General features: G+C 43.3%; 1 protein-coding gene across 8 annotated transcripts in view; it reads left to right on the top strand.

Annotated features, from left to right (window-relative positions):
• The window catches only part of LOC114874788, a 25138-nt gene extending 11286 nt beyond the window's left edge, over nt 1–13852 (top strand). For all 8 annotated transcript variants that reach the window (XR_006830241.1, XR_006830240.1, XR_006830235.1 and 5 more), the window contains 3 exons: nt 2081–2235; nt 2793–2923; nt 13795–13852. The gene's annotated coding sequence lies outside the window, so the exon portion shown is untranslated. The remainder of the gene's footprint in view (nt 1–2080; nt 2236–2792; nt 2924–13794) is intronic.

The raw sequence follows: 13852 nt of genomic DNA, 5'->3' as shown, positions 1-13852 counted from the left end.
TTCCTTTTTTTTTGCAGACTGGGGATATTTATGGATTTTTGACACGTGGAGGTATTGGGGTATTTATTATTTTTTTCGGGTGGGCAACCTTTGAATATTAGAATTTTAGAACTTTAAAGCTTTAAAATTTCACAATCTTAGAATTATAGAATTTTAAAATGATTAAGAGAGTAGTATCTCAGAGTTTTAGAACCTTAAAGTTTTACAATTTCACAATTAAAGAATTTTAAAATGATGAAAAGACTAGTATCTGTAGTCGTGTTATCCTATCCAATCGTCATCGTTCCTGTAAATTTCAAAAACTTCCATAGCAAAATTCTCCCTTCGATAACAATTCAGTCTGGATTCTTTTTTTTGCAATTTATTGTATAAGTTTGGAGACAAGTGGGAATCGTTGGAAAGGCAAACACGTCCGCATGCATATGCAGAGGAGACGAGCAAACTAACGAACCCAACCATCACGATTACAAAGAGCACGTCACAAGCTGACACTATTGCTATTCTAAGCAAACACGTTGTAAGCAGTTCTTTTTTTATCTCCAATGGTTTGCATTCGCCCAGCAAACATACATGTAAGGATAATATTTTGAATGTATAATGAACGGTGCATCGCGAGTCTGCATGAAAACTGGCAAAAAAAAGATGGGTAGAGATGATATTTGCCCAGAAAAGTTACTTCATTGTATTTTTGATATCCTTAGTATTATATTTTCATTTTAATATTTAACCCTTCGAAGTGAAAAAGTTTGAAATATTACGAAAAATAAATAACATTTATGGGAGAGAAATGAACAAAATAGAATTTCATTTTCAACAGAATATGAAATTCTGTTCCAGGTACACGAATTAAATTATTGTACATTAATAATTTCAAGCAACTTGTTTGGTTTTGTTTGATATTTTAGACAGTGGTGTTTAGGCAAATTTCACTGGGAGATCATATAAACGGAAAATTGCTTTTTGCTCGCGTGTACGTGATAGAATGGCAATTAATTCGGTATCAGTGGAAAGCGGAGCATGAAATTACCAAGAGGTGAAAGATATGAAATAAATTAGAGATAATGGATTATTCATAGTAACACGTTACACCGTTGTAACGTTGCATCGTAGACATTTATTCGCCAGTACCTATGTATTCTCGATAATAATAGAATAATTTATTTGAAAATAATTTTCAATATTCGACGATAGAAATTTTTCTGGAAACCTAATATTTGTGGTAGAAAGGTAAATTACGTGGAGACGACAACTCTATGACAGCTACTTAAAGCTTGCGGTTTCCCATAGGACTATTTGGTCAGATTAGCCCCGGTAAGTGTGCTCTAATCCTGTTAAAATGTTTGCCAACAGGGAGGCCTTTCGGTGCACGTTCGAATTGTGCTCCTCTTACCACGATATACACGATGTTCGTTTATATTTGCACAGCTTGGTCAAACATTGGAGTGTGCCTTTTAGTAAGCCCGACGCCTCTGGCAAAAAGAGGGCCGCAACCTTACCGGGATTATATTAAACGTTTATTCAATGGAGGATTCTATTGTGATCAAGAATCTTTCAAATAAATCTGTATTTTATCATTACCCGTATACCTGACGGTGTACGCTAAAATTTTAACAAATTTTTAAATAGCAACGCGTAATCTATCCTCTTGTTTCTATCCGCGAGGCGTTCGCCCGTTAATTTATACATCATGAATCGTGGCGGGCGTTAGAATCGCTCGACGGAAACGAGCGATGTGTCATAATAAAATTCTCGACTTCGTGTCAGAGTAGCAAAGGCACCGGTATTACGTCGATTCTATTATACCGTATTATTGTCGGTCACCCCGAAGAAAATGACTGATGACACGAGACTTTTGTACAATGCCGAATGGACGTTGGCAACCGTGTGTCGATCTTCCGGAGAAGAGAGATGATGAAAAAAAAAGGAACATTGCAAACGGTGTGAAAGAAAGATCGAAAAGGGGAAATTCAGAAGTGGGCGGTATAATTCGATCGTTTCCAAAAATGTGAAAAAAAAAAGAACGCATGGGGTAACAACTGGTAAGGGATACGAGATTGACCTTTTTTTTTTTCTTTTTCAGGAAAAAATGGGGTAAAAGCTGCTCGCACCCAGTCGAGCTCATTGTCGGTGACCTGACTTTACCGCCATTATTAGCTGGCTTATCCAACGTCCGGCGTCCCGCAAATGTACCGGACTAACCGACTCCTGTTACAAATGGCTCGGATACTATTGGAAGTAAGTCGACGGAAATACATTAAAGATAATAGGGTCGGTGTTGGACATCGATGGATTAAAATTTTTCAATTGATTGATTAATTACTGCTCGAAATTAAGGATATTCAAGTTAAATTGATTAAAGATATTAACCGTTGAACGGCGGACCATGGAGAGAGCCACAATTTTAATTTATTTGATGAATTTTACATTGTTAAGTATTAATTAATTTTATATTTCTTGTTTACCGTAATAATTGGAAAATGACGGTCCTTATTACGAGCTCGTGCTACCGGGGTGGTATAACTATTTTATGTGGGCGTGTATAGTAATAATAACGAGCCAACTGAAGCTCTCCTTTGTACCTTCTCCATTGAGGAAGAACAGTGGGGGAAGAGACGTTGAGGGATAAAAGCAGTAGCGTATTTTATAAAGGTGTTTATGAATTGTATAAAATTAATCTCGATAGAACCATCTAACTATTCTAACTCGAAGAAAGATGAAAATAAAAAAAATAATGAACGAACAACATAAATTTTCAATGAAAAATGAAGCGAAATTGAAATTTTCTGTCATAGATGTACCATGGAACGTGTTAATACACCACTGTTGTGAGAGAAAGCGTAGGAAGGCAGGAGAAAGGGAAGGTGGTGGCGTCTGCTCGAAGAAGAGGCGACGAGAAGAGGGTCGTCGGTGTACGGTCGAGAGGGTGAGTACCAAAAGAGGACGAGAGCGAGAGAGGGGTGTGTCTCAACGCCTGGCCGCGACATCACCAATTAGTCACCGACGCTTAAAAACAGCGGGGTGCTCCACCTACCTTGCAAACGTGCGAGACTGCATCCACGAGGAAGCGCATTTTATCGCGATCGAATGAAGTGACTTACATGCATCCCCTCTGTCCCTCCACTTTTATCCGAGTACCTAATCAACCGTGCTAATTAGATCGTATTATCGCGATGATTAATTTTAATTCGACGCCGGTCTGGGACACCGTTTATTCGCCACCGGTTAAATTCAAGGAGATCATAAAAAAAAAGAAGAAGAAAATCGAAAAATATTGGTCAGAGGAATTCTAGACATTCCGGGGACATGAATATGCCTCTAGTATCGAGGTCCGAGCTGTAGATAAGGGTGAAGAAGTGAAGTGAATACAACAAGGGGGTGCCGTAGTCAGGGGTCTTGTGTGTAGCATAGCAGCTGCTATTGACACCTCGATACCCTGACTCAAATGGAACCAACCAACTCGCGTTGCACGGCATAGCTTTGCTGTAGAAGGTCCAAGACTGCTCCTCTGTGTCCGTACCTTTCTACTCTGCGTGTTTGTAACGTTACCATTTCCTCTACGTGCACAATGTACTGACGGCGCAACAGACGATGCAATTGAACAAACTTTCAAGACGGTCATCTATACTTGAACGAACGAGATTTATGTAGAGGAAAGGGTGGCGATACCGTTCCTCTTCCTTTAATTTCATATTCCTCCTTAAAAACTAATAAGGTTATCCGTGATAAAAGGTAAAAGAAATTTGAAAAAATATGAAAATTACCAGGGGGCCATTATTAGATTACACTAAATTCGTGATATTAGTCACCAATAACCCCCGCAGCACTCGTGTTAATATACAATACATATGTCTCTCGAACATTTCTGGCTTCGCTAAGCAGGGCTTTATAATATCGGAACGCAGATGTGCGGGCTGGTATTAACAAGCAATTACATCGTTCCTGTTACATTAATTATCCCCAATGAAAGGGCCGTCACCAAGAATGGATGACTTCGTCCACGATCCGCTCGATTGAACGATTAAGGTGTACCCGGTGTTCTTCGCTACCAGTCGCAATAAACAGTCCGTGCCTTCGTTTCAGACCCTACCGGTCGCATAATACGGTAATTAAAACGGGAACAGGATTCGTACGGATTTGCATAACCTGCACCAGGTAGCCGACGAAACAGAGACAAGATAGCTAATGTCTCGGAAACTTTTTATTGCCGATAATAAAGCGTCGGATAATTTCGGCATTACCGTTCCACTCGGGGAAGAACTTGCTCTACTTTGTACCTACTAACGTAAAATATCGTTACATCCTGACTTAAATCGCTCGGAACTTCGTAATGGTATATCCTTGTAACATCAGCTGTACCTAAGATACACACAATGGTCCAGGATCTTTTTTTTTCTTAGTATCATACAACCAAGTTCTGGTGAAGTACTTACAACGATTCCGAATGTAATCATCGACGGATTAAACGCAGACAACGATTTTTACTTGCATACAGCTCGTTCGACCATATACTTGGTGGCACGCGACCGATCCATAGAAATCCTTTATAGGGTTCGCGTGCGGTTGACATTTCTGGACGAGTGTTTCTGACTGCCGAGCGACATACATACGCGAAGACAGATAGCAACTATAATACCGTACGTTTGACCTTCCCATGGACACATCAGATCGGTGGTCCCCTTAAGACACTCCAAGGGGCACTTTGATCGAGCCATTATCGCGACATGTTACTTGTAATCTCGTGCAGATGATTCCTCTCGATGTGAATCGTATAATACGATATTTAACTCGGGGGTGGTTTCATCCCTCAAAAGCCGGTACCGACTCGAGACAACTATTCCATCGATTCTCTTCGATAATTATTCTTCGTAATTTTTCAATACCTCGAGTGATAGAATTAAGATACAAAAAAAAGAAAGGAAAAAGAGGGTGAGAGGGTGAACGGTAGGATGGGAATGAAAGGAAGAGAGAGATAGAGTCACGGGTAAATGGAAAACTAATAGGACGTCCCGACAATGGGTTTGGCTTGATTTTCAAGCCGCAATCAGCCGCGGTTCCACGTTTTCCTGGTGGCGTTTGTTGTTCGGTCGCTCGTCAGCCGCAGGCTGCATCGATGTGTACGTCTCTCTTTCTACGTTTCTCTACGTACAATCGGTTCGGTTGTATTGTGCGGCCGGTTCGAAGGGTAGAGGCTGCATTTTTCCACTGGCACCTGCAGTTTAAATAAACGTACCCGCCCCCGTCGCGCTCTTTCTCGCTTCCTCTTTGCCCGACCGAATGAAAAACGAAGGAATGAAACGGCACCGGCTACGGCAGCCAATCGGCGAAACGCCGGAAAACAGGTGAATCGGACGCCTCGGTATACGCGTAATTCTACAATGCACAGTTTTAACGGTATACACGATTCCCCGTGTCGTTCGTTTTTCCACGATCCTCCCCAACAACAAATCCATCATTATCGTTTCGTTCTTTTTCAATGGAAACATTGTCGGATATTCGAGGAACTTTGTGCTTTATCGTAAGGGATGACAGCTGAGAGGATTACAAGTTAGAAGACTGTTGATTAATATGTTGATTAACAATGAGAGTTTAGCATTAAATTTATTTCTTTATTATCTAGAATAATTTTTTAATATTACAAATTTGCAATCTTGTAGATTCTTAAATTCATAGCACGGTATCTTGATATTCCACTAGGGGGTATCTTAATTGGTAGATTCAGCTCGAAATGGAACGCAATCGGATCGGTTTCCGAGCTATTCCAAGAACATCTGCAGCTATCCCTCGGAGGGATTCGTATTCGTTCCTCTCGATAAAGAGCAAATACCATGTCTGAAACATATATATATATATATATATCAGCGTGTATCGGCACCGTATTACGTTATGCTTAGACGTGCGCAACAATACAGTCATATAGGTCGGATATAAGCTTCGAGGCTCTTTCATCTTATCGTGGTATCAACGTCAAACGCACCAGACGCTCGACTCGGCTCGCTCTCTGACTGCTTTCCACCCATTCTCATTCTCCGTACGTATCCAGGCCGAGCCAGTGCCTAAACCTAAACCATGCTCTGACTGCTTGTAACGTATCGCTTTTCTGTGTACCCCGGCTCGACTGGCAGTTTCGATTCGATTCTGAAAAAAGTTTTCACTCGGCTTTGCACGTTTTATGATTTTTCATCGAACTACATCTCGTACCGTAAGAATTGAACACGATGTTTGATTTATTAAAATTTTTCAAGCGATTATAGAGAAATTGGATTGCCTTAATCTCAAAGGGACACTGCCATGGGTGGTTTAGTTAGATCGACGCTTCCTATCCACTTTTTCGTACGATACCTATTTTCGTTTGCATGCGATGGACTTCAAAGCAGATTTCCACTCGCACCCTACTTTTCCTACACGTATGTAGGCAATAAGAAATCGAGCCCTATTATGGGACCGAGTTACCTCCCGTTGGGTACACGTTCAAAACAGAAGCGGTTAAAAGTGAAGAGGCCACGTGCGAGCCAGACGCCGCTCGGAGCTTAGGAACTGTTGAACCGCGTAATTTCTGAATCTTCTTCAGTGTTGTACGAATCAATGAATCAAGGAAATCCAATTTATTCTCATTTCACCATGTGATGCATGAATTATACGTACACTTAATTACAGACGTATACACGCGCGAGCGTTATTTAATTTCTCAAAGGAAAATTTAATTAATCCTATCGCTAGCGATTGAAAGAACAGAGGGCATTCGTGAAACCGACATTGCTTTTCAAAGCCCATCATCCTGTCGTTTCCTATTTTTTTTTTTTTCTTTTTTTCTTTTTAAACCGCTGCTCTTATTAACGCTATCGCCTCCCTGCTTACCGGGAGAAAAATGCCATCGACAAGTTCAAACTGATCGACGAGAAACGTCAAAGTGTCTGTACGCACACGGTACGTGATAATATCGTTAACCCTCGACTCCGGCGGACTTGTTTCCACAAACCTGATAATCCGTGATCAGCTTCGACGTATACCCTCCACCTACATCTATTCACTTCACCTAACGCATACACCGAACGCTACGGTCTAGGTGTGTACGTAACACACGTACGTATGTGGGTAGCTATATCTATAATCTGTCGACGTATTGGGCACTGAGATTTGGCGGACCCCCTCGACTCGACTTGCGATTATTCAATTCATCGGCCTGTCAAAAGCACCAGTGCACGCTGTGTTCCCCGATCGTTCTCTCCTTTCTCTGTCTCTCTCCCTCTATCCACCTTTTCGTCTACTCTTTTCTTTCTCCCCTTTTCTTTATCCCCGTCTCTTTTCCTCCTATACGTCAGCGGCGATAGTTTTTCTCTGTTCATCGTCTGCTCGGAACCAACCCCTCGACTCGGTAAGCCCTCTTTTCTCCTTCCTTCTATACGCGCGCCCTCTCCTACGATCTCTGTTTCACGCTCGCGTCATCTCTCTCCGTATACACCACCCACGGTAGCTACCGTCAGGGTGGAACGATTAGGAGCAATACGTTGCGATAACTGCCCCTAATATCTCGGCACCGCTGCCATACGCAATACAAATTAGGGAAGCGTACCGTGAAAGCACGCCGGATATTTGATTCTACGATTTTCTCCACGGCGCGGCGACCGTCTCTTCTGCAACCGATTTCCACCCCCCTCCCCCTCCGCTCGATATAATAACTCTTCGATACCCGACAAATTTATTAGATTCGATGATAGATATATCGTCGGTCGAGAAAACTGTTCGCGGATGATACTTTTCATTCGAGGCAATTTCTCAGTTTTTCAAATTTAAAAATTTATTATTTTTCACACGCAAGTTCTCCATAAAGCGATTTGCAATTTTTCTTTTCCCTCCTGTAATTCGTTCGGGTTCTCCCAATATTGTTTTCAGCTCGTCAGGGACAATCGCGGGTGAATTTTTCGTCGCTTCGGGGAAATGTCATTTAAAGTCGCGGCTCGTTTGAACGGGGATAAAGTTAGAGGGACAGTCGGAAGGAAGGAAGAAGCGAGAAAGACATAGGGAATTCGAATTTGACCGCCGTGAAAACACCGTGGCTCGCCCCTCGTGGCGCATTAGCTGTCATCGCCTTCATCCGACGCTTTCATCGCCCGGCCATGAAACAAATGATCAAAGCGTCAACGCGGACGCTGTGAACCGGACCACAGAATTCCCCGCGTTCGTGTCCTGTTCGATAAAGGCCTGGACACCGCGTCATCCTAGCACTTGGCCCGTCCTATATCCATCGCGGTCGGATTTCATTCGATCCGCGTGTAATTGGCATAAAAACCACATTTTAAATTCCCGCCTGAAACTAAACGCGAGGCGGGCCCTCGCACGGTTGCTCGTTCGCGTCCCGTTTAATTAATTCCCCTCGAGATTTTCAGACATAAAATGCTCAACGAACGAGCGAGGTGTATCGGGGTTAATTAAGCCGCGGCATAATGGGATATCGTTTAGTTATAGTTTTATTCATTTATCAAACGGCCACCTGGCAAACGGTCTATGAATTTTGAACGATTTCGATGAAAATGAAAACCATCGAGGACCATCATCAAATACAATTTATTTTATTTTTTTTATTAATCTCATCGTTATTCCGTTTTACTGGACAGAATTCTCAAACGTTTACATCGTTTTCGCTTTAACAACGTTGTAACAAGGCACCGGCCGACAGCCTAATTAATTTCACCTGTGTAAAATTGCATAATGAAACGTTCAAAAGTGGGTTCGCATATAATCATAGTTCGCCTATGTGTGTGTGTCAAACGATGCCGAAATGGCAAGAACAATGCCGGTGGAGGAAGCGAAGCCGCGATTACCGTTGATTCTCGCCTTGGTACGTGCGAACAGGCATGCAAATTGTCGGGATAGAGAGAGATGGAAAACGAGGAAGGAGCACGGTTACGGAAAGGGGTCGAACAACCGAGATAGAGAGAGAGAGAGAGAAGTATTTTAGTAAAGCGGAGGCGGAGACAGATTTTAGCCGGGCAACGCGTGTGACGTGATATTAATTAACACGAACCCTTCGAGTCTCTCCGTCTCCTCCCCTCGCTGTTCTCTCTCTTTTTCGCGATTTCATGTATTCAACGGCGGAGGTGTGGCGGCTGAGAGTTCAAGTGTCACGCAAGGCGCACACATCCCGCAACCAGCGGAAACTGGAAAGGTTCCTGCCAGCCGAAACAATTTCCAACTCGCCTTGATGCCTAGCTAGGATGGACAGCCTGTAATTTCATCCTTCATTTTCATACGCGTACCCGTTTCCTTTACGTTTAGATTAATAGTAAATTGGGTCGTTTGGAGGTGTGCTCCTCCGAAGATGACGAGGACAGAGGGGTGGGAAATAAATTTGAAATTTTCAAATTTCCAAACGTAGAAATTTGGGAAATTAAAAAATTAGAAATGGGGAAATGAAAAAGATTGACATCGAACCGTGTGTCAAAGGATGCCTTAATTACACAATTTCGTTTCAAGTCTAGTTCAAACAACATTTCGCCGGGAAAATTCTCTTGCAAATAATTGAAAAAACCTTAATCTCTGAGCGAACGTTTCCATAAAAGAGTGGTGAAAACACAGAGGAGACTGGAAAAAGCTTCCGCAGCGGCGGCGATTCGTAGCGTGAATCATGCCTGCGAACGCGCGAAGCTTCTTTAAAAGCAGCAGCCTTTCGAGCTGCCGGACGGCAGGCAAAAACTGCGAGAACGTGTCTATGAGCGGCGGTAAGCGCCCCGTTTCGAAGGCCGAGCACGAGCCAGCTGAAAATTGTTTTCTCACCCTTTCCCCGCTCGATCCTTTCAGAACAGCCCGGTAAACGGCGAACCATAGTTTTTTTCTTTCGTTACATTTCCTTTCGAACGACATACGTGACCACCCTGTACGACACTGTTCCCCAGTACAATCGTTTAACATATGTTTTCAACGTGAGAACATCCAACTAAATAATCCAGATTTTTTTTTCATTTTTATTTTTAATTCGACCCATTTATTTAATAAGAAAAATAATTTGGGTTTAGGAGGCTGGGTTAATTAAATTAAAATTAGGACACTCTCCATGGTCCGTCCTTCGAGGGTTGAAAAAGAAAATCATTACACTTTGTTGAATTTAAGATTTTAAAAGAAAAATTGAAAGTCTTGAATTGTATTAAGGATATGTATACGTAGGATGTACATCGGTATTGTAGAAAAAGTTTTCATTTCACCGAGATATCGGATTTTCCCCTTCTATCCCGTCCGCCCCCTTCTTCTTTATTATCCTTCTATACCAACTTCCTCTCGTACCGTTCTTTATCCCAAACAAAGCAATCTCGAACCCGTAGCGACAGCCCCTACGTGCGACTGCTAGGTGACAATTTATATACCCGCCCACCTATACCTAACAACTTACTCACTCGATACGTCTTTCTCGCGCGAGGCTACACACGCTTTCACAGTTTTCCGTCTCGCCGTTTCTTATCAAACGGTATTCACTTTTCTCTTCTATAAACAGAATCTCTTCGCTGCAATAATTTAAGAATTTGAAAATTAATGTGTTGGAAATTGATTTCGTTTTCAATCATTTATAAAACGACACGGTAATAAGAAGTTATTAGAAGAACGTATGGAAGTTGATACGTACTTAATGCCACGTTATTGAGCAAGGGGATGAATGTATCCAATAAAGCCGATTTCATGCACGTTTCTTCGTATCGGATACGCAGAACAATAAACGTGACACACGTATGTGCGAGGAAAATATACAAGTACTTACACACATGGACAACCTGTTACGGGATGAGACATAAGTCGGCTGGCGTCATATGCTCATAACTGCACCCTATCAGAATAATATTATTAGCCACCCCCCTTCCCTCGATTATCCTTCACGCGAGACGCCTCGTCTCTCGCAGGGATATTTTTGGAAAATTATTATGTTACGAGAAGAACGTGTCGAATCGAAGGTTATTCTATTCGGAAGCCCTCATTTTGACGTCTCCCCTTTTCTCGTTCAAACGAGTCGCAAGCTTTCCTTTCCGGGAATATTGAAGTCCTGCCGCACTCGAATTGCCGGATTAACGCGAGTATTTTACATGCTGACGGGGATAATTTGATCCTCGCTCGTACAACTCATCGGTTGTAGAACTTGAAGTTTAAATATCAATTCGTAAGAGACGTTTGCCCTTATTAGCATTACTCGGAGCAGCGCAAAGAAGTTTCGAGTAAGACGGTAGGAAAGTTTTGATATGCAAATTTAAGTAATATTCAGGATTCTGTAATACTAGAAGGTTTCTATTTTCCTCGTTGACACTCACCCCTTCTTTTGTATCATTGCGGTATATTAATTAAAATCAAGTGTATTAATTATATTATCTCGGTTAATCTTTTAAATTTAATAATTCAATGGATATGGTATATCTAGGAGAGAAAAAAAAAATAAAGAGGAACATTTCACGCTGAAAAACCCTATTATTCGCCCATTTTGAAACTTTGATATTCCATTCCGGGCTGGTTGGATGAATGAATAATTATCTCCGGCTGGTAGAAAACGAATCTTTTTCCCGTTGCTCCCCTTTCCGTGAGATTACTACGAATCCGCCCCCAATTTATATAAGCCGTGGCAACCTCAACCCCGGAACTCTTATAATAATTCCACGATTTTCCTCCACCCACCTCCGCGAAAGCCGCGATGTTCATTTCATTATTTTTTTCCTTCTCCGCTTTTGCCTTTGGTTCCTCTTCTTCGAAGTATCGCCGGTCTCACCCCCCGTCGGTGTGCCCGGCCGCCCCTCGACACCACCACCATCCACGCTGAGAGGGTGATAAGTCGTGACGTCGACGAGGTAGAGGTGATTCCGAAGGGTAGGCGTGGCCGTGGCATCCCACCCTCTGCGAGGGGGTGCGAGGGGTTGAATCGAGAGGAAAGGGTGGCTCGTGGTACGCTCTCGTTGGTTGCACCGCTCTCCACCACCACGTGGCAGCCAGGCAACCCCGCTGGTCCAGCTCGCAATAGAGGCTGGAAAATCGTGTAAGAAAAAGCCCGGAGAACCGGCAGTCGATGGACCACCCCTCCTCTTTTCACGACCCTTCGCTGCTACACGATTCTACTTAAGGCTGAGAATATATTCTCTACTTCGATCCTACGCGCTCCTTCTTCACGGATATTGTTATTTTCGCCTGTTTCGATGATCCGTTATGGAAGGGGGGTGTCTTCGACAAGATCGTTTAAGGTACCGTGTACTCTTAGAAGCGAATGTACCTCCTTCGCGATGATTGTACCTCATTAGGATTTATCTATTAACTCTCGAACGGCGGACCATGGAGATAATCTCTTTATTTTCTAAATTCTAAATTTATATCAAGCTTTTTTACGTATTGAAATAATCAGAATTTTAGGAAGAATTATTTAAGATAGAAAGGCATTGAAATAAATATTTAGAAGATATCGTAGAATCAATGAAATCATATTTAGTCAATTGGAAAGTCGATCATGGACCGTCGCCAAGTTCGTTCAGCGACCCGGGGTATTAATATTATTATTATTATAACCGTTATTATCAGCCGACGCCGCAATCGTTATACGTCGGTTTAAGCAGGAGAAAAGTGGCCGGGCTCGGCTGGTATAATTATACCTATAAGAAAATCACATTGCGCGAAACGATCTGGTACAACACGTACGCCCCCGCGCGAACACATATATAGAGTCATAGGAAAACAGAGAGACGCGGCAGGGTAGCTAAACCACACCGATAAAACTATACACACGTATGCCACTCGTGTTGATGGTAGTGAGAGATAATAATGTTGATAAGGGTGTAGAGAGTACCGCTTTGGCAACCCCTACTCGCTGGTGAACGAAACGGATAGGAGAGGGAGAAGGACGGTGGTTAGATGAGAAGAAGAAGAAGAAGAAGGATACAGGAGTACGATCCGAGAGGGAGGGAGAAACGAAGGGATGAAAGAAAGAAAGATGGAGAGAGAGAAAACAGTGGAGATTCAGAGGGGTAGAATAGGCGTGGTCATGGACTACCCCGAAGCAGACGATTGGACGGACCGTTGGTCGGCTTCGTCAAATAAAATCCAATCGTTAGGAGCAAAGGAATGCGAGTCTCCTAGCTTTTTTCCTCCCTTGCCACTTGCCGAGCCACCCCTGCTACGTACGTGCTTCCTCCAGCACCCCTCCGCTCCTCGTTTCTTCGCTCCTTCCCTTTTCGCCTTCGGTCTCCCTTCCGTTACCTTTAAAGGGGGGTGCCGCGCAGCGCCGTTTGATGGGAGTATGATTTTATTACGGCATTACCGAGCGAGCCAAACCCCGAATTGCTCGGCTTATAGTCTGTATTATCTCACCTAAGAGGGAAATAGGCGTAGAGGGGCGGGAGGGGAGGGGGTATACACGCCAGGTTCAGAGGGGTGGCAACACACTACGTTCCCCTTCTATGTACACATAAGCCACTGCCTATACGTTAAAGGGGGTTGTTTCGAGGATCTAGGCGACGAGGAGAGAGGGGCGGAAGAGTGCTAGCTATATGCCTTTGTCGGCTTTCATTCGAGGGTTGCACGCTCTCACGTTGCGCTGCCACACTCCGAGCACCCCTTCTCTCTCTTTCCATCCCTCTTTCTATCTGCCTTTGCGGTTCGCATGCACGTCAGTTGACATTCCGCTGCCGAAATCGCACGTACCTTCTCGAGTCCAGCGTTTCCCAGTGACAGTTCCGCGGATAGTTTCCCTCGCGCGTATCTGTGAAACGCCGCCGCCACGTGCTGGACCTTGTGATCGTAAGTGAAACGATGCCATGCGGTGCGATCGTATACGCCGATTCACAGATCAATTTCTATCCGAGACTCGAGGAAACGTGTTAATGGAGCGGGAAACAGAAGTGCA

The sequence above is a fragment of the Osmia bicornis genome, chromosome 2, assembly GCF_907164935.1.
Source record: "Osmia bicornis bicornis chromosome 2, iOsmBic2.1, whole genome shotgun sequence".
NCBI lineage: Eukaryota > Metazoa > Arthropoda > Insecta > Hymenoptera > Megachilidae > Osmia > Osmia bicornis.
Note: the sequence above shows the minus strand (reverse complement) of the source record. Positions and strands in the feature narration are given on the sequence as shown.